Source organism: Prinia subflava, chromosome Z, assembly GCF_021018805.1.
Source record: "Prinia subflava isolate CZ2003 ecotype Zambia chromosome Z, Cam_Psub_1.2, whole genome shotgun sequence".
Taxonomy (NCBI): Eukaryota; Metazoa; Chordata; class Aves; order Passeriformes; family Cisticolidae; genus Prinia; species Prinia subflava.
Window position 1 is genome coordinate 69,365,448 of NC_086283.1, and position 25,605 is coordinate 69,391,052.

The 25,605-nt window shown below is 34.9% G+C and overlaps 1 protein-coding gene across 2 annotated transcripts in view; it reads right to left on the reverse strand.

Annotated features, from left to right (window-relative positions):
• Window positions 1–1,711: 1,711 nt before the first annotated feature.
• The window catches only part of PRR16 (proline rich 16), a 138,676-nt gene continuing 114,782 nt past the window's right edge, over window positions 1,712–25,605 (reverse strand). For both annotated transcript variants that reach the window (XR_010083559.1, XM_063423293.1), the window contains exon 3: window positions 1,712–2,908. The gene's annotated coding sequence lies outside the window, so the exon portion shown is untranslated. The remainder of the gene's footprint in view (window positions 2,909–25,605) is intronic.

Genomic DNA, 25,605 nt, shown 5'->3' on the forward strand with positions numbered 1-25,605 from the left:
TTTTGAGCAATAAAAATTTTACACACAAGGTGATCTAGAGCTCAGCATAGCAGATAAGTATTTGCAAGTAGTAACAAATCATTCCACTGGATTTTTACTGGGCTATTTTCAAATACAGATGAATGCATTTTGTTCACAAAAATAAGAGCTTTCTCAAGTGTTATCATTAGGTACTGATGAAAGTGTTCAAATTATCATTCTGAAATTTTCTTATTGTTTCAATAATGTTGTCCCCTTTTTAAGGAACTGAATACTTGTCTCAAAGCTCTCCAATTTTAAAATATAGATTATCCAGAAAGGGAGGAAAACCAAGACCATGCTAGTTGTGTGTCCAAATAATGTACTAAATAACACAGAAATGACATCACAGTAAGAACACTATAAGCCAAAAGCTAAATTGTATGTGAACAAAACACAGACATTATCCTTTAACAAATACAAAGGTTTCATTTATCCATTGCACCAAAAGAAATGGACCACTGACTTTCATAAAAAGAGTCAAATCATAAGATCATCCCAATTTTTGCCAAATGAGGGAGTCTGACATAAACTTACTTAATTTTCTGATTTTCTGACAAACTTCAAAAGCTGCTTATGGCTTCAGAGTCACAAGCAAAAACAGAGCTCAGGTCTTTCACCAAAAAATACAGTAACATGAGCATCTTTTGCAGTAACAAGACTTGTGGCACTTACTTCAGCAGAGCTAGCATTTCATTCATGAGCAGGTAAGGGTGCCATGCGTGCACACACACACACAAACATACACGCATAACACTTGTTAGCACATTAGAGTAGAGCAACACATTTTTAAGATATCTGCCCTTCAAAAAGTTAACCCACAGATTTTTTAAATTAATTTTCATTGTTGAAAGGTGTTTTTTCTGTTAGTGAGCACTTAGATGCTTCCATAAAGCAATGAACTGAAAGAAAAGACTATTCAGCTTTATAAATCAGATACATTTAACTGGATTTAAGACTAATGATTTAAATGAATTGGGAACCAAATGCATTACTTTTGTCTTCAAATTACACATAGGCTAATAAGACTAAGAAAAAAAGGAAAAAATATTTTTATTCCAAACAGTATTCCAAACAAACTGTTTTATTCCAAACAGTTTGTATGTTCTACAACAAAACACTGCATTAGATGGATAACAATGGCTGTTCTTACCTGCAAACTGTAGACCGTTCTAAGAAACAATCTTTTATTCTGTAACTTTTCAAATTATGAGCAAACTATCAAATTTGTGGTTTTGTCAGTATGCCAAAACAAACAAAACAAACAAAAACCTTAGCATACACACACCCTAGAAAAACCCAACCCCCCAGATGATTAAACCAATTTTCGAGTAAAATGAGACAGCTGGCAAAAGGTCTCTGTATAATTTGGGAAACTACCAGTATTTGACTACATTCATTTCATTCTTAAACATCCAAGTTTTTACTTACTAAATCTCAATGATAATAAAAACCCTATCCCATTATATATTTAATTTCTTCCTGTGGATATTAAAATAAACTATGTTCTGAAATTAAGAGTTAAAATACCTCCTTTTGTTTTCCATACATATTTGCCTATATAAATATACTTCATCATTTTACAAATTACAGTATTTATATTAAAGCTTTCATTCAGCAAATCATTACAGCAACCCCTGTGTTTTGGTTCTGTCTTTAATTCACTTTTGGAGATAATGAAAACCAGCCCAAATGAGTGACTGCAAATAATACAAACGACATATTTATTTAGAAAAATAAACTGAAAATGTTGCTTGTCTGTTAGATTTCTCCATGAAGTATAGACAAATGGCTAGAAAAATTTTATGTCAAGTACATATTACAAATGACTTCTGTAGCAGTAACTGGGACTAAATGTCAATGTTCAGTAGGAACATTTTTTTATGTATAATTCAATAGACTATCAACAGCTGCTAATATGATTAAAAAAACAGATGCTATTAAAAAAAGATTATATCCCCTTTTTAAATACACACCTTATCACGTTGCTGCTTTTCATATATATACATATGTATATATGTATGTATATGCATGTATTTATTTCATCCCAAGAAAGAACCATAGTCCTTTCTGTGAAGAGATCCCCATAACGAAAGAGAGCATAAATGTCTTTCTTCTGTTCTAACTTTTTAATTCCTTTTGGAGCCCTGGCAAAATATAGCTTGTTGTGGTCAAAAATCTCCTGGGGCCATCTGTGCAAATGGTGGCACACATCATTACCCTGAATGGAAGTGACAGTGCAAATAATAGAACTGCATCAAGATGCAATCTCAAAGAGTGGAACTTCCTCGAAGTTGGGTGAAGGGCAAGAGACAGCATCCTTTTAAGTGACTGAACTTCACTTATGCCCTGTTCCTGTATGGCTTTGAATATGTACAAGGGATGACAGAGGTTTTCTTCCCCACAGTAACAGTAACATTCCTCTGTTACAATAAATGTATCCATTTTCTGAAATTATGTAAGAGCTTCATTTCTCCTTTTGGCTACATATTGAAATATTTGTTGATGCTGGCTCTACCCATAAAAAACTCCTTGTTTGGTACTCTGGTGGCTCAGCACACAACTCAGGTGTCAGGCTTGGAGACAGCAGTTTCTGCAATGGGGCAAGCCATTGAGTTCTCTTATCCTTCTTTCCCACTAAAATGGAATTTAAGGCTGTGGCTTTTGCCAGGACTCAGCTTGTAGCTGTCAGATCTGAGAAAGATGATTCAGGCAGATTACACTAGTGATCAGTTGTGCTCTGACTTCAATGGTTTTTCCATTCTCCACTAAGGGTCAGGTTTCCTGGTTACTTCTCAGATCTGGCCTGCAAGAAGTCACAATGATGAATCTGATATGCAAATTAATTGACGTGCCTCCAAATATAGATATTCTTTCAAGCCTGAAGGTGCTGTTAAAAAGAAAAGAAGGGCAAAGTTATAAACATGTTACTTTAAATAGTCAAGTTAATAAACAAAACATAATTTTGAATTATCATTCCATTTGTCATGTAAGCAGGAGTTAAAAAAATAATGGTGTTTTGAAACTTGATTTTATATAGTTGCACTTCATTATGTATACAAGCTTTGGTTTTCTGCTGGGGTAAATGGGTTTAACTTCAATGATGTCTTTAAAATAACATTATTGACATCCCCTTTGAAACCTGGACTCTAATTCATGTTCATAAATTAAATGGAAAATTAACCCAGCAGAAGTCCTCCATCTGATAAATAAGTTTTTTAGTCACTAAAATATTATATAAAATTCTGTTTTGAGTCTTTCACATTCCTTTTTGTGAAATTATTTTAATTTGTATAAAACACTAATAATGCTGCAATCTAATGCTGAGGTTCACTGACTTACTCAGTTTTCCTAGCTTTATTTATTAGGCAAGATAAAGCAGCAGTATCAAAAAATGAGATGTTAGAATACTTACCTGTTGGTAGCTAGGACACTAATTTGGATTAAAGGATTAAATTCACACCACCTGAGGAAAAGAATAACAACTTCCTCATGCAGTTTTGCTGATTTACACCCAGAGGTACATACTTCAGTGAAGAGGAAGATCACTTCTTTGCCATTAGTTTTGTGAATCTAGTCCCTCATACACATTTCTTCTTATTTCTTACTCAAATTATTTAAGATGATAAAGATTGCCAAGGGGTAGGACAGAATTTTACTGTCGGACAAGAAAAGAGAACCTGAATTTGGTGTAATGTAAATCCTTTCAGTTTCTTCCACCTGGCACTAAATGAAAAGATAAAATATTTAGGAAAACTTATTTAATGCTCAGAATTGTTAGAGTGGCCCAGTGTAACACAACAGTCTAGGAAACATGGCAAAATAATAAATTTGTGATACCACTGGCTTAGCAGGAAGTTGTTTTTTAGCCAGCTATTCAGGGTTTGACTCATATTGTTAATGAAAAAGAAGAGTGTTCTAAACATCTGTTAGGAGCTTTTAAACTGAAGACAGTCTTCACATCACTGAAAACACACAACACTTTCTCAGCTGTCACAGTTTCAGGATTCAGTTACATTTGGGATAATGATTCCTGTATGTTATTACCTCATAGAAATCACCAAAAAATGAATAGCATTACCCTTGAATGCAGCTTAATTCTCACAAACAAGATGAATATGTATAACATACATTTAAAATAATGATAATAATACTCACAAAAGAGATAATGTGAATAGTATTTGTTGTCAGAAAACAGTTGTTCCTCAAACTTAGATTCTGAATACAGCAATATACTATGCTGAGCACTGCAGACATGAAGAGCAATATGATTTTTTTCTTTTCCTCTGGGTTGCAATTCATAAACATAGACAATATCATGCTGCTGCAGTTTAATCCCAGTCAGCAACTAAATACCATGCAGTTGCTCAATCCCTCCCCATCACACTTGGGCTGGGGAGGAGAACTGAGAAAAATTGGATAGAAAACTGAATTAAAATATTGTAATAATGATAACAAAAAACACACAACTGTAACAAAAGTGAGACTACAAAAGCGAGAAATACACCCCAAGAAAGACAAGTGATACACAATTCAATATTGCTCACCAGCTACTGACTAACATCCAGCCTGTCCTTAAGCTGTATGAGCAGCTCCCACCCAACTTCCCCCAGTTTATTGAACATGAATTTATGGTATGGAATATCCCTTTAGCCAGTTTGGGCCATCTCTCCTGGTTTTGCTCCCTCGTGGCTTCTTATGCACTTCCTCACTGGCAAAGCAGAGGAAGCTGAAAAGTCCTTGATTTAGGGTATACACTACCTAGCAACAAGTGAGACATCAGTGTGTTAATCAACATTATTCTCACTCTAAATCCAAAACACTACTAAGAAGAAAATTAACTCTATCCTAACCAAAGCCAGGGTGAGTTCTTACAAAACCAGGAAGTGACTTAAAAAGTATACTTGAATTTCTCCATCATCTTGAGTTGTCAACCCACATAATTCAATTCATTCCAAGTCATACAATCATGTGACATCCACCCTCATTTCCTCAACATTCTACCAAGGAAGAAAAGACTGAAAGACTGACTTTTTTTCTTTATAATAACTGTGCTAAAGAGTAAAAACTACGAAAATATTTTGTACCTTTCCACATTAATAAAGAATATGTTCATATTAAAAATTATGGTCAAACTTGCTCAGTGGAAAATTCATTAGGTAGCAATACCTGCATTAAAAAAACAATTGCTCCTCTTTCTGCCTCCTCCAAACATCCATAATTGCAAATCATTATTGTACACATGAAGAAGTGAGCAGTAAGAAATAAAAGACTGGTCAGTCAAAAAAAGTGCCTAGTAATTAGAGATTTCTATCCTGAACTGTCCAGTTTTCAATCCTATAGTCTGTACTGCCTATGATAGTAAGGCTGTACATTCAGTTCTGTATATTTAATCAATCATTACAAAATAATTTTGTTACATCGTTCCTTGTCAATAATCTCATAGTAAAAACCCCCTGACCTTATTAAAGTCATTATTAGGGAGCTAGGTCTCAGACAATTTACAGCGAACAATTTTGTTCACTCATGTCTCTTCTCCTTTTCAGTACTTGGGCAGCATCACCGTGTCATTCTCCACCTTCTACAGCATGAGTATTTAGTCCCAAAAGCCAGAGAATCCAAGAAACCAATGTTGCTGTTCTCCCCATTCAAAACTAGACAAACTCTTCTGTAATGAAAAATAAATTTAACTTCTCTGCATGTACATGAATGAAATGTACTTAGATGAAACCATCTAAGTCCTTCTGCTTTGTTCTGTTTTGTCACTGTCTTAAAAACTAAAAGAGAGTCTAGCCTCATCCACAAGGACATCCTCCTTCGCATCATGGCAATAACCATATTGTCTCTGGACAAACTGCTGTGCAGAATGCTGTGGATGGAAAATTTTAAGGAACAAGGGTACTAAGAGAAGCCTCCTTTCAGCCTCACACCCATGAAATGGCTACCCCATTCTCAGATACAGAGAATTCCCTGCATTTATTGGTCTTCAAAAACCAGTAAATGCAGTGGCATGATCAGGAGACGCCAAGAAAATTATAGAGAAGACATTATCAACTTTGAAGTGACATGTGCAGTCATGATGCCAATGATCCCAGAAAGGAATACTTTCAGTGAAGGTTTCTATGCTGGGTCTCGTGCCTTTTATCAAAAAAAAAAAAAAAAAAAAAAAAAAAAAAAAAAAAAAAAAAAAAAAGGAGAAAACTACTAGGAAATGTACTTCCTGTCAATTGAGAAAGGGAGATTTACTGGATTTATACGAAACCATGTAGTTTCTGTATCATTTAAAGTCTGTTAAAGCATTTGAAAGACTAACCTAAAAAACCCCATCATTACTTGGGCTGTTTTAGCCCAGACAGTGCATTTTAGACATATGTTATTATGTGTCTTAAGTACACTGCAAGTCAGAGCACATGCCAAGCTATCAGTTGTACTCACATATTTATGTGAGGAATACAACAAAAGTTCACACAGAAAAAAAATGCAAAAAATCATACAGTAATAAATATTCTTAAACATAGTGCAGATATCATCTAGATATTGTTTAAATACTAGTGCCATATGTTAAGTTGTCTGTTGCATAAATTACTTACTTATTCCTCAAAGAAATGGAAATATATACATTCAGACCTAGACTATTTTATTAATATTATCTTAAGCTTTTTATTATTTTAGGTAAGATTTCCTCAATAGAAGAATTACTAAAAGCAAAGGGAATGCTTTGGGCATTTTTGTTAGTTCCTACTGTCCAAGAAATCCCCATCATGATACCTGTTGAGACATCTTTTTCTGTAAAAACTAAAACACCTAAATCTAAACAATACAGCATGTTAACATATCCAACACCACACTTTTTTTGTAATTATTCCTACTTTTTTCATCAGAAGCTTTAGAAAACCTATTTATGTGTGACTCCCCCTTCTACTGTTTCAATCCATAAATAATTTATTTGTCAATGAGCAAATAAGAAATCCCAGTTGCTTACTGGAAGTTTATCTTTCCAAGCTTACTAAGAGATTGAAAATTGCATAAAAATGAAAATATTTTCACATTACAAATGAAATGTATACATTTTCCTTTTCTTCTTTACGCACTAGAACTCATTTATGCATTGACAGAGTATTAGCTTCTACTAATGGTAATCCTGTGATCTCACTAGCCTCTCCTAGCAACACTTCCGTAATGAAATGACAAAGTTCTAGGATAGCCAGTTTTGCTATCTCCAGAGCTTTCCCTATACATAGTTCTATAAAGATAATCCTGAATAGAAACCCCAAAATTATGTCAGAAAGTACATGATGAAAGTGTTTGCTAAATACGGTTATCCAACTGAACTCAAACTAAGTTAAAGTGATGTATTTGTAGATGTTTACTATCTTTGTCTGCTTGCACAACAAAATCAGAAGACCATCAGAACACTGACTCTGAGAGCTACTGTAATTTTTTACAGTGAGAGGCACGCAATCAATGTCAGAGGCAATGTGCTTATCAATATGTGAAACTCATAAAGTCTCCTGCTTTTTACTTATGAACTGCTGGCCAAATTAATGTGGTGCTTTTCCCAGTCAAGTTCCAAAAATAGTTTAGATTTGAAAGAAATAATATGTAGGACCTACAACACGCAATCAAGTCTTTTTTTTTTCCTTCTTTTTCTTTAGTTTTTGGGGTGGGGGGGTGGCTGGGCATGGGTGTGGGGTGTTGGTTCCACTAGTTTGCAATATAGCTGATATCTAAGCAACCAAAGTTACCAGGTAACAGGTACCAGGTATGTTGACATCATAGGATTCAGTAACTTACATTAGGGGTTTCCACGATGAATGCAAAAAATTACAAAACTCCAACAAAAAAAGCTAATAGGGAAAAGAATGGCACTGGAAAAAGACCTAATTATGTATCCTGGGAAAACCTGGCAGTCTTGTGCACTGGTCAGAAGCACGTAACTTTTTAAAAGAAGTACACATAAATTTTAAGAAGAGTAGTATGTAGCATTGGATGCACAGAAAGCATATCTAAATTAGCATTTTTAGAATCCCTCAGACATACTTTTGGCAGTGAGAATACATTTCTGCTTACCACTTTCAAATTTTAGAAACATTTTTAGCAGGTAATTTTTCTTTCCATGACTTCCTTTTCATTCACCTTTTTGGTCACTTAGGTGTTAGAAAACTGTTTTGGCAGTATCGAAATGTATATTTTTAAGATAGAATTTGTTATGCCATGCGTGAATATAGTCCTGGGAAGCTTATTTATTTTCTCATGACTTTTTGGATATGTAATGAAGTTATGATACATGTTTCTTAAGAAAAGTACTCACAAATATTTCTAGGAGGGTGGTTTTGATTCATTTTGGCTCTCAGATACATATTTTTACCAGCTCCCAAAAAAAAATCTTTTCCTCAAAAAATCATCTTATACTTAACTAATAAAAAAGCAAGGAGTTATGAAGAAGATTAAACCAGCTATTTCTTTGTACATTTTGTCTCTCAGATATATGTTTACCAGCTCCCAAAAAAAAATTTTTTATCAAAAAATCATTTTGTACTTAACTAACTAATAAAAAAGCAAGAAATGATGAAGATGAAATCAGCTTTTTCTTTGTACAAGAGTATAAAATTTGATCTATGCATTTAATTTCAAATTAAGAAACTATAGCTTTACCCAATATTTATTTACTGACAGGCTTATGATTTAGATTTGATTAAAAAGCAAGTCTAAGTACACATAAATGCTTGTTTAACATTTGTAATAAAATATATATGTCGATATGTAAATATAAATATTTATATGTGTATTTATTCATTATTTATGTGTCTTACTTATGTGTACACATATTATGTACACACAGACATATTAATTCTCTCTTTCTTCTGCTCCTTTGGGCTAGATGCAGGACAAATCTTGGACAATATCCAAGAAGAATATCCAAAAGACTGCAGCCAAGTTAGAATGTAGTTTGAAAGTTCACATCCACAGCCACGACTCAAGTGGCCACTGCAATTGCTGCCAACAGCAGCAACCCATGTGAGAATTACACTGGGTGGGTCTCTTTATACAGAAGCATTCGTACTCCAACTTAGTTTCATCCCTAGGAGATACATCTCAGTGATACAATGGAAATTACTGTGAACTGAGAAACACTTTAATGTCTGTGGGTGGTTCTTCAACAGGAGATATCAATTGTTTAACTACAAGTTATTTTAATATGAGAAGTACTTGCACATTGCTCATGAGGGGTTATGACATAATTTCATCTGCTCAGTAGACAATAATCAAACCATAAAGCCAGTCTTGCATATGAGGCACTTCACTCTCTAAAAGAAAATTTGGCTGTATTTCTGATTTCATTTTTTTTTAAATCCAAGCAATAATTTTAATCAACGTGTTACAAACTAGCATGTTATTTCACTCTATCCTTTTCAGGCTCTACAGATTTCTGTTTATTTTCAGAAGTAAATACTGTGAAACTTTCAACCTACAAGCCCAAACACTAAAAACAATAGTTTTGATGCTTGTTGAGGTTTGGCTACACTTGTGAAACAAACAAACCTTACATTGCCAGTGGTGAACAACAGGTTGTTTCTTCAGCATTCTTCCCTAAGTATGGAAGGATGCAGATGAATGTCTGCTTAAACCTGAGGCCTACTGTTGCTTTCCCAGATTAAGGCTGTGTCTCAGATGCTCCAAGGGAATCTCCAATCGTTCAGGGAACCCACCTATTCATTCTTACTGCATTTTTTATGAGTTAGCTAATATGTGATACTATTTTCATCTTTCTGCCCTAATTTTGCCCACTTTTCATGCTTAGTCAAAGCAAATTTCCTTAGTGTGAATGTGTATATGTGTCAAATAGAAGTAGAATAAAGATCAGTAAAAGAGAGAGATGCAGCATTTTATTTCTAATGATTAGTGAAATATAGCTAGTAAAACACTTGCAGTTGGTTACAAAGTTTGTTTAGGTAGTTTAACATGGGCAATACCAGAATAATTAATATTGAAACAAAAATTATCAAGGATGAAGCATGTTTGCACTTGGAATTACTGCCAAATTATGTCACATCTAGTATCTAGTGCTGGGAAGTTCTTTATCAGTGCTGCACCTATTACCTCTTTAATTAATCTGAGGACCTTGCCATCATTGCCTTCCTGTTCCCGGCAGAGAGTGAAAAGATGGAACGTCTAACATGGAAGAAAAGACACCAGTGCCCTGTACCCCATGTAAGTCAGTACTTTTTCTGTAAAAATTCAGATTTCCTGTATTTTAAAACAGTCAGTTCCTGGAGCTGACTAAATAAGAGAAAACAGGATGATAATAAATATCCCTGTGAACCTACACTCAATGAATGAAAATAAATTACTTTGGTATACAAAATAATCTGCATGACAAAGGAAAAAACCTTTTATCAGTCTGTGAAAGGGATATTAAAATCACACAACTGAAAGTTCACATAGAATAGTTAAATGTTTTAAAAGACTTGCATCTGCTATTGTTAAAAAAAAAAAATCCATTTTTTGAGTTTAGAGGTTTTGGTATAATTACATGTCTTAAAGTGACCTGTAAATGGTTTGAAAATCATTTTCCCCAGAGTACATCTTCCAGCTGACAGGTGTAACCTTTTCTCATTCAGCCTGAAGCTAGGAAGGATAGATGATAAGTGAGCTGGCAGCCCTCCACCTCCTTATTTTTCAAAAAAATCCCAACTATATGAGGGAAAAGAGACATGCAGGACACAATGTAACTATCAATATTTCTGCCTCTTTTTTTCTTGACATTTACTGATCTTTCATCTATTTCAAATTACTGAAGCAATCCATCAGCCTTGTAGGATTAGGCCTACTTTGCAAGCCAAAAGGACATACAAGACTTAAAAGAAAAAAAAATCCATAAATTCTTTGATGTATTTTTTATGCAGTTTGCCTGTTGATGGATGAAATAATTCGTGATTCTAGCTAACCACTCGCTGTTCATTACCATGTGCTTTATAGGATTTATTTTTTCCTTTATCACTTGGCACAAATATTTTGCCACACAAGAAAAAGTATTAATTTCACTGACAGTAGATATATGGAGATTGCTGAAATTACATTATCCTGTTTCCCTAAACATACCAATGTGACTAAAGGCACACAATGATTCATTATTATTACTATTCATTATTGTTCTGGTTAGTCAAAATACTCGAATTCAATTCTTTTCTTTAAAACAGGTTTCTGTGATGTTGCTGGACACTGAGATGCTCTGTCTTGGTTTCTAGGAATTTTTAGCTACTACAAATTATTGAGTAGAGCAAAACTGCATCTTGGGCAGAAATCTATAAATGCAGTAGAGGGCCTGAAGCCAATGGATAGAGTTTACTACAAGTCCTCATGCTTCAACAGCCTACGGAAGACTTCCCACACACCCAAAAACCCTTTTCCAGCACAAGGCAGAATAGAAAGGGTTCCATCAACTGCTTGAGCCTTTCTGCATTGTGAAATAAAAATACTAAAGCTTCTACACATTCATTTACCAAGACTTAACCAGTTACTTTCTTGAGCTTCCAAGGAAATCGTGGTACAAGGAAGAAAATGAATATAAACCACAACAGAGACTGAATAAATTTTTTAAATTGGAGGGTGAAGAAAACATCAGAATATTATTTGGTATCTTCATATGCGTTGTTCTTTCAGCAACAAATATGCATGAAAAAGATCAACCTGGCATGATATTTACATTGAAGACATTTGAAAGACTCCTTATGGAAAACCTTCTGGGAATGCTAACCTCGGAAAGAGCTCTAATTTTTGATTACTTTACTAAAATGTATGTGCTTTCAGGATTATAAAAATAAATACAGAAATTTATAACTTTTGCAAATATACAATGATTCAGTGCAAACTTTCCCTTTCAGGGGTCAACTTTTGTTTCAACAGCTCTTGCAAATACCTGTCTATAAAACAAGAGATGGTCCTGTGCATCCTCTCTTAAAATCTGCTTATTAGCTTTCCTACCCATCACTCAAACATAACAAATATATATGCAACTGACATCAAAAAGTTTATCAGAAGTATAAGTATTTATATGCTTCTTAGGCATTCAGAATTATGCCTTTTAACTCATTTTGAGCAATCCTAGAAATAAGTTTCCAGAACTCTGTTATGTAGGTATAACATAACATTTTTATATGTGTTACACACCATGTGACAGGAGCAAAAGGGGAAGGAAGAACTGCTGAATCCTTAATTTGGATAATCCCCTCTGTTCCAGTCATCATGCAATCTGTTTTGTTTTGGTGATGGGTTTTGGTGGTGGGTTTTGTTAGTTTTTGTGTGTCCATGTGCACATGTGTGTGTGCACACACGTGCATAAAGAATTGTGTTTTGGACAGCACAATGGAGAGGGGAAGTATTTACTAAAAATTCTTGCCTGATTAAAATAGTAATAAAAACCAAAATGGCTTAGAGTTGCTTCTGCAAACTCAAGGAGAGAAGGTGTAGCTTTGGCCTAATTAAACTTTCTTAACAATTAATATTGAAAAATATATTATTTCTCACTATCATTTCCCCTATTTAAAGTTATCTAAGCGCCTCAACTCCTAATGCATAAAAGTGCATCTAAGTAGGAGCAGTGCATAAAACAACTTTTAAGTGGAGAAAGCTGGAATAGTTGCTTTTATGTCAAATCCTTGTATTTCGTAGCCACAAATGTAGTCCTCGATACTAACCTGAATCATCTCTATCAATAATTGGAATGACATAGTTACTGCTTGCAAAGAAAGACTCAACTTTCAAAATACATTCCCTAAATTTAAAAAAAAGGCATTGATTTGTAAATGTCACTGAAAGTAAAGATGCTAGATATACTTTTGCAAACTGTTTTACCTGTGCCATAGTAATTTTCCTATAAGAAAACAAAGAAATAGAAAAACATGAAGAAACTTAAGAAACTCTCAGCATGCGTGTGTATAAATCCCTGCGCTAATCTCAACTGATATTCAGAAATCAGATGAAAGCTGAATTACAAACATGATGTAACAAAATCTTCATGTATCATATCAAAACTGCAAAATATGTAAGGACAAATGAAAAGCTGACAGCTCATTTCTGAAAATCATTTCCCCACATCACCACCACCCTCCATTTTGAGTGAAGTCTTGCCACTCCTCCCACGAACACAGACTGTGTGCTGAACACTAAATTGCTAGCTACATCCTTCTGAAATCTTCTATTAAAAGTCTCAGGATAACTGAAATTATTTTACTTTGAGAACCAAATTTTAGATTATTTTAGGGAATGTTTAAACTTACTCCAGGAGAGAATGGTTGAAAAGATGCTCAGCTGCCTTCGTTGCTGCAATGAGTGTCAGGTAATCCCACTCATCCACAAGAGATTATGGCTTTACTTAAAGGGTTGGGGGGAGACAAGTTAAAGAGTCAGAAAACTTCACCTTCTCTGTAGCATGTGAGAAGCCAGCTTCTGGTGTGAGACCATAGCAGGAAGGACATGAAGACAGAATTTGGTGAGGTTTTCAGTTGCTGTTGTTGAGAAAGCAGAAAAGCTGTCACAAAGTATGACCTGCCTGGTGATCACATTTGCAGAAGCAGCAGCTCAGGGTCTGAAGGAGGTAGGTAGTGGAGAGGCTTTAGAGGTGATGTCCCAAATGAGTGCCCTTGGCAGTGTGTACGTAACTGCTGGACACACAGAAGAGGGTGTGCTTTTGGAGGCTGCAAAAGAGAAATTCACTCTGGCCTTGAGGCATAGGATAGAATTGATGAGAAAACAAATACTCTGTCCTTTCAGTAGGACACACTGCTTTTCCAAAATCCAATCATCATCTCAGTACTCTCTTTTCTTTTGCAGCATCTTCCTCTATCAAAATCTCAGAGCAGCCATGAGCAGCTGAAGCCATACTGCTGACATACAGAAACACAGAGCATGCTTCAGACACAGGGAAGCTGTGAGTTTAAAATGCCTCAGGCAGAGGAAGCAAGTCAATTTGGATTTCTCTTATCTCTTGCAACAGAGGTCAAAAGAAAGGCAGTCTATAAACACCATCTCCTTCTCCAGCAATTTGTAAACCTAGCACATCTGTCCCATGCTTTATTTATGAGTGAATAAAAAACAATTGGGTTTGTGTCAGATAGAATATCTAAATGCTGAAAGGAATGACAGATTTTGGTTTTTCATTTTGCCCATACAAATACATAGTTCATGTTTACTCTCACTATAAGTCAAAATCCACTTCTTTCCTTAGAGTTATAATTAAAAGGATGGATACAAACAAACCCTTTGCCCCTGCTGGCTTGCATTACTTGAAACAATGTCACCTCAGATGGTGAGAATATTGGAACACTAAAACTGCTACTTTTCTTTTTCTTTTTGGTGACTTAGACTCCAAGACCAGTACTGTGTTAACTATATTTCTCATGTTTCTAATTTCAAGAGAAATGTCACTTAGAGCTGCAGATAGCAACCAAAACAGTGAACCTTCTATCTTGCCTGTGGGCTGAAGTCAAATTATACACTAGTTAAAAAAGAGAATTACATGGTATGCAAGGATTTTCTACTGCAGAGATTAGAGGTGAATAATTCTTTCCATGTATTATTCTCCTTCCTTTACCCCAAAAATAGCTCCCATAAATAAGGAAGTTCAAAAACTGAAAACTGTTTAAGAGTTAGCTGAACATTGTACTTACTGATAAGAATGCATGAGAAGTTACTAAAGTGCATATTGAGCTTTAGAAGCTTTAATTGAAATGCAAGTCTTCTGCTGTTCAAATAGTAATTCTTTTATAAATCTATGTACAGAAGCAATTACTAATAATTTTATTTTTCTTTTAGCTGTCCAGTAGTGGCAGTACAAAAATTAGGTTGGATGATGGTATTTTAGATAATATTTTTTTTCCCTTAAAAAAAAAAAAAGGCAATCAGGAAAAAGTAACATAAAGGCTTTTGCAGAAGGATCGATATACTCTTGATCTTGTTTAAGACAGTACCAGAAAGTTCTCTCTTGGAAAATCACAAGATTAAATAGATAAACCCCCTTTGTTTAATACGATTTTGAAATAAAGGCCTGTTAATTGAGATGGAATTAGAAGGAAAATCCAAGGAGGTTGTTTATGTTTTCTGTATTAAAAAAAATGTAATTCTTATTGTTGATTCCTACAGAAACCTGTACACTGATGACGATTAATAAAAACTACATTTCTCATATAATTTTCCAGCAATTACAAAAACTATGTTTAGAAGTACCCTAGGGTGACTTATTCTTAGTGAATTAAAAATCTGGTTTATATTCAGAAATTGCACTTATTCATAAAAATATTTGGTACCTTTAGATACTTAGTAAAATGCATGGGTACTTAAAAAACTAATTTAAAAAATCAGCTGCAGTAATCATTGCTTGACTTAATGTTATTACAATAGATTTTTTTTAAATTTCATTCCTTCCATCATACCTTACTAGTGATAAATTGATGGGTTTTGGTGGAAGATACAGAAGTATAATCTGCATTAACTGTTTATGCATAATCATTTATGCTCCATGTGATCTAGTGCAGATTGATTTCCACCTTTCAAACAAGCCTGTAATATAGAAGCTACATGAAAGGAACACTGCACCTATCTTTGGGCTGTTCCACTCTCTTCATTGTGGTGATGCCTCAGAACAGGTAGACACCTCCCCACCTACACATGCCCTGCATCTGGGCTGTCAATACAGCCTGGAAACAGGTGAGAGATCTGCATAAGGAAGACACAAATATACAAGAGCTGCAGACACAGCCCCATGGCAGAGATAGGGGTGACTTGTACTCCCTCTTTGCAGACTCCCCAGAGTGTGTCTACACCACCACCATGGGGTGCAGACAAAACAGCTGGCTGGGCTTGCTGTTCCTGCCCCAACATCTTGCTGTAACCCACCTGCCTGGCAAGTCTCCACTCCTCTCAGGGCAGGCAGGCTCACAGCCAAGGTGCAGCAATTCAGTACGGTACATGCTTTTACTTGAGAAATTCACATTCCAAAAAATCCACAGAACTGACAATGAGTATTGCCATTTTATTTCTTCTGGATTTACTGGAATATCCTACCAAGGCATTGTTTAATGAAGGTGGAATTTGCTTCTTGAAAAAAATGCAAATGTCCTCTCCATGGAAATGTGTTCTCATAATCTATATTCATATTCATAGTCAAACCTCCTCAACAAGTTGATCCTCACTGCTATTCTTACATGACTACTTTGAAAGACTAGAAGACAGTCCAATATTTTGGACCTTTTCCTAAAGAGTGACATTGTTATAAAACATTCATGTTCAAATAGGTCTATCCATCTAATCTCTCTGGATTTTAATAATTCCATAGGCATTTATGACCCAAACATTCTAATTCCTAATTTAAATTTAGGTATTCTTCATTGACATATAATACATATGAACTTGTCACACACGAAGGTGATAATCTCAGAATGGATGGTTTCAGTTATGCAAACTTATGTAAATTTAGGTAATGCTAGAAATATATTAAATTTCTCTACGCAAATGGAATATTTTTCAAGACATCCAAGTTGCTAGCTGTCCTCTCTTCAATTTCTCATCCATACTAATTGTGCTTTCTGCATGGCTGCTTAGCCTTTTGTTCTTGCATTGTTCAATACCCATTCCCTGTTCTGACAAAGCTCCAAGGATGATGAGAGCATGCTCCCTACCTATCACATGCAGGTAACCTTCTTCCCACAAGTTTACTTCACTAATGACTTACAAAATTAAAACATTCACTGATTACACAGCCAAAAAGTCACCTCTATTTTCTGTCATATCTTCCTCTTTGTTATGAATTCTCACAGAGCTCTGGAAAAGTCATTGAGACTCTCATCTAGCTTCTTTCTGCAGCTCCTGAAGAATGCTGACCCTATGTGGGCTCAGCAGCTGATTTCCACTGAGAAATGTTATCAGCATCTATTAGAGGTGCTGAAAGCACTATGGTTTTCTACACTACAAGCATTACCATACAATGAGTTTACAGGGTTTCTCATGTCTCAGTTCAACCTCAAAGCAAAAATAGATTTGTGGAAGAAAATAAGTTTAACAGCTTGTTTTCCTCTTTGATAAATTATATGCCCTGCTTCAATTTAAATAATGAAAAGAAAAAGAGTTATTGCTATGTCTAAGTAACAAGCATATGGAATTTATGTATGTATTTCACACTTAAAACAAATGCACTTATAAAAATGCTTAGAAACTGTATTTCCAAGTCTTGGTGGGTTTTTTCCCTGTTTGTTTTCTAAAATGCAAGGTTAATTAGCAGTAACAATGCAATTTAGCCCTAGTGTCAGATGTCACAGCATTAATTATTACAGAAAACACATAAAACAGTGATACTCAAATCCTAGTGCACAGGAGAGTTATTCATTAATTTTAAGAAGGTTTTAGCAAGGAATCCTAGTCTGAACATAAAAACTAAGATGAGATTTTAATGTCTCTACATCATTAAGTACTTTAGGGTGTATTTCAAAATCATAAAGCTATCCCATATCGTACCCACGGCAGAAATCACATTGCAGGCCGGAACTTTCTAAATAATGTATTTAATAATTTATCTATAGGATATCTAAATGCAAGTAGCTGCAAAGGATTGAAAAAGGTGCTCTCATATCTAACCCATAGTTTAGTTATGAAATGCTTACACAACTTAAAATTTCAGTTTTAAACTTCCTTTCTATAGTTTCATCTAACCTACAGAGATAAATAGTAATATTTCACAGGACTATTAGGAGGTATATTTTCTTTATTCCCTACTTAATTTCGACAAAACCTTTTGAATGCAAGTTAACTGTTATTTTAAAGATAATACAAAGATAATGTAAGACTCTTCAAAGCAATTTGTACAATTATTATATTTGCTTAAGCCGTCTACCTGTTGAATGCCAAAAACATCCAATAGTCACCTTGAAACTTTGTGGTAACCTTATTTCTATCTAGGCACTAAGCTTTTTACTGATGAAATTTCTTAAAATATAAACATCAACAAGCTGAAGTGCAACCAATATGTCTAAGGATAAGAATTTGTAGATCACAGAAGATCTGTACTGTCAGAAAAAATACATGATCATACTAACATATCTGTAGTCACCTCTGAATGTTATGATTTGTGACCATCTGTATAAAAACTGAAAAAAAAAAGCAGTTTTCTTCATGTTTGACCTTAAACATTCACATTTTCATAACATGTATCTTCTTAAAACAAATTTATTTATTTAATCATTATTATCCAATTCTTTATCTGATCATAACCACAGGGATGAAATTGGTTTGTACTGATCCCAAATGCTTGCATTTTATACAACTGGTGACATAATGGACCGTGACTCTGAAGGATGTTTTGGGTTACAAATCACACATTTCTGTCTTCATTAGAGACACACAGAGGACCAATAACATGTAATTTTTAACTAGCTCTCAGCTGAAAACGAATACTTCATTTTAAACTATTTTCTCAGTTACTGAAATTCTAGAAGTTTCTCCTCCAACAGACTTCTCCATAGGAACTCAGAAATGTGGACTACTGAAGTTCCTTTCTGCTCTAGTATCAATTTCCTTCTGTGACCAGACTTGCTCTTAAATTCATACTCATTAACACCCCAAACCACAAATACTGTTTTCTATCTGACCCATCCGATTCCCCAGAGAAGGAAAACCTGTATGCTATTCCCATCCCTACTGATCCTGAAATGAGAAGAATGCTAAATTATTTACGCACAAAGAGCTGTCCACTGTTTTTCCAACAATCCCCCATATCTCAGAAAGGCAAAAAGTACATCTTACAACTTATTCTGAAGGAAACTGTAAAGCTTCTTTTTCACGATATGAATACAGTCTGAGAGGTTTCTGGGCCCCAAAGGGTCAAATATCACAGCCATGAAGATGTAGCACCACTATTTTCACAGTAATTTCTAATACAAAGTATTCAATGACAAAATTCTCTGTTGAACTTGCCTATACAGGCTGTGGAGAGGAATCTCAGATACCCTTTATATACTAAGAGCATTCACCAGAGATATGAGCTGCAGCACCAGCCCCAATGGTACTGATTTATCTGCTTGGAGGACTTTCTGGGTGCAGGCTGGATTTGTAGAGATTGTATACCCTCATTTCTGAGGGTACATCGCTTCCTTCAATGACATCAACTGAGGAAAGTGATGTTCCTCTGAGCATCATCTTCCCCAAATCTCATTGTTCTAGTGAGCCAGGACAGCAAAGGCACACAGTGAAGTTATCAGAACAGAACTATTACTATTAAATCATATGCATGATATTAGAACTATAGTCTGTAACATTACAGACTATATTTCTGTCAGGGAAAAAATAGAATGCCCTCCACAGCAAAGTGAAAAGCTTGCACATTCAAAAACACAAAACAAAGCTTCATTTTGTGGAGGGAAATGGTAACTGCTGGTCAACTAAAATGTAACAGAAGATGAAGAAAAAGCCTGCTTCAGCCAAAGTGTACTTTCATTTGCATCGTAAGTCTCTAGGACAGAATTTAATCTGATTTTACATATAAAAATACAGGTGTAAACCAATCAAAACAATTTTCAGAGAATCTAAAGTTCATACCCAAAACAGGAGTTCTCATGGTTGACTCTTTCTAAAGAAAAACTGTTATGCATACCAGACTAAAATTCCTAAGACACAAGATAATACACAGAAAGGAAGTGTTATATTTATCAGGATTTCACTTTGCTCTTATAGATAGGTATCATCAGCCAATTGCAAGTATGATCTCTATTATGTATACTCCCTGCAAACCAATTTCAACTACACTATTCCGTATATTCAAGAAAAGCAATCACTTCCAGTAAAACCAAACAGCAAGAACATTGTCCTGTCAAAGTGAAATATGGCACTTTGTGAAAAGGGAAAATGAAAAAGGAAGTAATATCTTTAGTTTTGTTCATAGATATATCTGAAGTTTGCCAACAGTTATTGGGATTTCAGGTACTGATGTGGTACAAACCCACTAATTTACCGTAGAAGGCTCATTTGAAGTTCACCTAGCGCTGTGTTACATCCACCTGGTTACACAGATGCCCAGAAAAAAAGCCACAAGTACAAAATTGTAACTTACTACCTTGAAATGCCTATTTCAGTGACTGCTGAACACTGGAGATGCCTCTACTCAATAAAAGCTGCAGTTTAAAACCTAATGCATTTTGCACTTTTTAGACAGGCAAAAGATATTTGCAAGGTTGAGCTACTTTGCCTTGCTGACATTCACATTTAGCTGGGATTCAGAAACAAGCATTCCTGTACATAATTTCTCTGTGAACATAGATTTTCATTGTAAAACTGAGCAGATCAAATCCACTTGAGGAGCTTGCCTTTTTTTAAAATTAAATCCACCCAGACAATGCAATAGAAGAGAAAGGAAAAGGAGAGACTTGAAAGATGAAAGCAGATTTTAAATGTTAAAATATCCTTCTAGTAGTGAGAAATGCAATGTTTCTTTCCCTCCTGTGATTGGATTTTAACCCATCTTCTATTAGAAGACAACCATGATTCCAAGTTACTGTGAGTATAAGATTTTTCCCCCATTGTTTTTGCTGAAACTATGCAACTTTATCAGAAAATAATGCACAAGTCATTTACAAGCAGATGGCATGACTGCAGTTAATTACTACAGAGAATGGGAGGATCCCAATGAAAAAGGATTATAAACAACGAAACACATTTTATACCACAACAGTCTTGTTCTCTCTTTATTTCTGTCCTAATACTGTGCTATCCAAAAGGATTTTGACAGCTACCCTAGGGCACTAAGCAGAGAAATTATAAGCAAAAATGCTTTCTCAGGACCTGAATGGGATACAGTTTTCAGGTGGATTTGCCGGCATACTTCCTAAACAGAATATGCTTCAGACCCAAAAAATTCTTTAAATGTTAAATTTTCCATATTAGGTTTCAGTAAAACTCCTAGACCATGGTAACATTTGAAAAATGCAATTTGAGTCTTCTGGATCAAAGTGAAAATTACTTTGAACAAGTCTTCCCTCGGTCAGAACGTACCTCAAGGCCTCCCTAAGATTCAGTATTATTTGATGGCTTAAAAGTCAACAATCCTCAAAAAATACTTTCTTCACTTTTTTTTTTTTTTTTAATTAAATAAGTGTCTCTTTCTTGAAGTCTGCCACTGCAACAATGCTAAATGTTCTCTGACCAAAAGTTTCATTCCATGTGCTCAAATATCTTGCTCTGCAGCACGTTTTGTTCTTCTCCCAAGAGGAACAATCTGCCACCATAACCTGCTGTATCTGCAGTACCTACACAGTGCCCAAAATACATGAAAGACAGAGAGAGCAGTTATGCCAGCTGTCACACAGACACTACGATGTCCTAACACAGTCACTACAACTTACTTCGTGAAACCTATGAGCAAAAACCAGTAGTCTCCTCACAGAGTCAAGCCCAAGCCATCTATATCATCGACTCCACAGTCTGTATTCTTCTTGACTGCTTCAGCTGGTAATTTTTTGAGTATTTGCAAGACACAAGTAAGGCTGGTATTTCTTGTAAGTGCTTTTTTGTTATATAGCAATATAAGAAAGCAGCTAGTACTTCCCAGGATCTACTGATGGCTAATAAGTAACTAGCCAGCTAACTAACTACTACTAACATAACTACTACTATAGCTATTATAAATATTGTAACCATATATAATTATTATTATAAATAACTAATAGAGCTAGCTAGCTAGACAGGAGCAACAAAAAAGGCTGGTAATGTTTTCCTCAGGTGCTTCTCTGAATAAATTTTCCAGGTAACTGAATGCCTGAAGAGAGAATCTAGATTAGGGAAGCAATCTAGATTAGGTTTAATGTCAATCAAGTTACAGCGGTAAAAGACTTGGGAAGCAATTGAGTGCTCTGATTCTACTTAATTTCTACCTATTTGCATTCATCTCTACATGTAAAGTGCCTGAGCTGCTGTCCATAGTAATTTAATCACCACTATTCCCAACCTTTCATCTGAACATTTTATGAGCTAGCTATGGGACTATTTTATGCAGTTGTGATTCTCTCTCTCTGCAAGGCAAATGAAAATGCAAAGTAAATGAATACTTTCATGAAAAACTATTCTACAAGATCTGCTGCTATTTCAGAAATTGCAATAATTTTCATCTCTCAAAAGAAGGAACTGCATCATGGATTGCTTTATTGAAGTTGATATTCAAGAAAACAATGTTTGACGTTGCTGCTGGAATATAGTAATATTTGCAAAGAGATTCTAAGTGTTAAACACTTTTGAGAAATGTTGAGTTGCTATTGAGAAAAATGGACTCAGAGGTGACCACCAGTAATGAAACTTTATCTGTTCCTAAAGCTTCCAACTGAGGTACACGGAAAACTAAAGTTTGGGGTTTTTTCTTCTTCTTCTTCTTTTTTAACATCTTGCTCAGATTTTTTTTTTGTAGTAATATCAAAAAGTTATCACCTATGTAACTTGGAAAAATGGAAATACATCTCTTAGGCAAAAAATGTAATCCAGAAAAAAGCATCCTTTTCTTGACCAAGTTATTTTCTCCATGGCACTTGTCTCTCAAAGATGACCACATCCAGGCACTAATCGTGCATACCATTATATTAATTCAGAGGATCTTTGGACAGTACATTGACAATATCAATGAATATTGGAGCAACAGAAGACACATTTTTGTGTTCAGGACTGGAAAGACTGGCATGATTGTGCTGAAAGCCATTACTATGGGAAAACTAGGAAGGAAGCTGATAGCGTCACTAACTAAAACCAATGAGAATACTAAAGGCTTTATTCTCTATTCCAGCTATAAACAATAGAGACATATGGTCCTAATGACACAGGAACACAGTGTTTTCACTTCAGTTCACAAAGCAACACAATTAAGAGTATATGTGGTGGTGGAAAGACTGAATCAACTGTGGAAAGTGCTCAACAAAGATTCCAAATGGACAGACTCACATACATGAAGAAGATATCCCTTGAGAAGGAGAAAAATGGTGCTGAACATGACTTCAGACAATATTCAGTGGCAACACAGTAAGACTGAAACACAGTTTGCAAATTTATGAGGAAAATTCAGACTCACAGAAACATAGAGTTCACGTCTTTGCCATTTTTCAACTAATTCAAGAAAATTAAGACCAAACCACCCAAAACCACTGCAAACAGGAAAGAATTCCAATATAGCTTTCTACAGCTTGCTAAGTCTGAAATAGGCCATCTTTCACAGTACATTAACCTCCGAGCAAAGGTTTTGTTTTAATACATGGTATAGAAATACATAGTAATAATCTCAAACATATCTTATGGAGATAACTTCACAATTAAACTAGACATATTATTAATATCTGCCCATTAGAGAAGGTCCACATGTTAAGGGATGCTGAAACAGGCAGCAACTTAATAAGCCAATTCTTCTTAGATCATTTTAGTCACCTCCAACCAGTTAATTGAGATAAAAATATCAGAGAAAAACTGAAACTAGAAGGAATAGGTGGACTCCAATCCATATCAGAGCAGACTTTAGAGATAGGTTGCTTTAGGCCTTGTGCCAAAGAAATTTTAATCTTTCCAGGGACTCTGCATGTTTCTATGGCATGCTGAGCCTCTGCCCTCAGCACTTACCAGCTCTCTGCATAAGAAATGTTCATAAATAACTCTGTTTTCTGATGCTTGAATGCATAACTGTAAAAAATTCTCAAATTCCAGGAATGATCAAGGCTGGGTTAAATGGGGCTTCAAACAATCTGGTCCAATGGAAGCTAAAATTTTCAGGTATATAGGAATTTAATCTAGAAAAGCAAAATATCTAAGAAATCTCAACCAGTCTGCATTAGGAAGCAATACCTAGCAAATTAGATGGTATATTCTTCCCTGTTTCTTTTAATGTGATAGGAAAGTATATTCAAAAAACCCTCAAATACTAAAAAAAAAACCCAGAAACAAATACAGCAAAATAATTACCATAATAAAATGTACATAAAAACTATGAATATCAAGGATAAATCCCACTAATGGAAGTTAATTTTTAGTATTCAGAATAGTACAGGCCTTGTTAATTTAAAAATCTGCACAAGCACTACATCGCTTAGAGAATTACATATCCTGAAAAAGTGAGTATAGTCCAGAATAGCATATATGAATAGCTGCAAATTTACTTTGCAAGAAAAGTATTTTTATATATATAATGTATATATAATATAAGCAATATAATATAGTTTATGTATTTATCAAAAATATTTTATCTTTCCAGGTGGGCTGGAATGATTTTTTTTAATTTATCCTTGGGATTAACCCTGAAAATTTCTGTGGTGCAAATCTGTCCACTTGATCACCACAAATCTTGTGTGTACTCCTGAAAAGTGTCAGAGTTTGGTTTAATTCTGGAGGATAATCTGTTACAGACTTGTCATAGCACATTTTGTCAGGAAAGAGCAGCTCCTGCACCTGCTGCCAAAGGCCAGACCGTGGGAAGAGTTCTCCACCACTGCCCAATGATTGTGGCAGAACACAGAAGTGAAGCACAGAAGTGACTCAAGATGCTTGCAAACTTACACATTTCAAACTCAGGAACTATGCTGCAGGATTGAAAAATTTTCTGTAAAGTGGAATATCTGATTTGCTCTGCCAGCTCTGTCTAGGAAGTTTCTCTGTTTAAAGAGAGAAACAGTTGAAATGATGCAGATTTCAAACATGTTGTCTTAAGAGTTTTGAAATATCTGTCACTTGAATGTAGCTCATTTCAATAAATACTTAATTATTACTTAATTCTTTTAAAATCTTATTACCCTGTTCCTGAAGTACACCATTAGGCTCTCTTTTTCTAACTATCATATGAGCTGTTCCAGACAGACCCTATAATATGAATACCACCATTTTCAAAAGTTAACCAAATGCAGTAACAGTTCTTAAGAAACAATGTTTTTATAACTAAAAGCACAGAGCTAAGCTTTCTGTAAGAAGTAATAAACCCTTTTTGTTCTCCTGTGAATTAATATTTTAAAAGAAATTAACATTTTTATTCGATTTTAAAGAAGCAGATTTCTTTTTTAATTTTTGTGAGTGTAGACCTAAATTGTCATTTTTCTTCACCTGAACTTCAGAAATGGAATTTTGCATTATATTGCCCAACTCAATGGGAAATTCTACTTAACAACAGCATTTCACATAAATTTTAATATTTAACAGGACTCATTGTTTTTCTAGACATGGTGGGTTTATGTTAAACCTTTAAAATTTCAGAAAAAACAGGCACTAAAACATACTTAAAAGCAATGCCCTTTTAAACTATTCCAGGTGACTGACAGGAGATATCCAACTTGAGGAAATCTGCAGTAATCAATGTTCCAGAGCTCACAGAAACTTTTTCATTGTTGTACAAAACAGCTTGGGATGACTTACATTGTGGTAAAGTTGAATAACGATTTCAAAGTTGTAATGGACCAAACACACTATTTGCATAAATGGTTATACTTACACAGGTGAAATCTATTTCTGCAGGTGCTGCATTTGGCTGCAGGTCTATAACCAATTAGGCTCCACAACCACAGACTATTTAACATAGAAAAGCAACAACCAGAAACC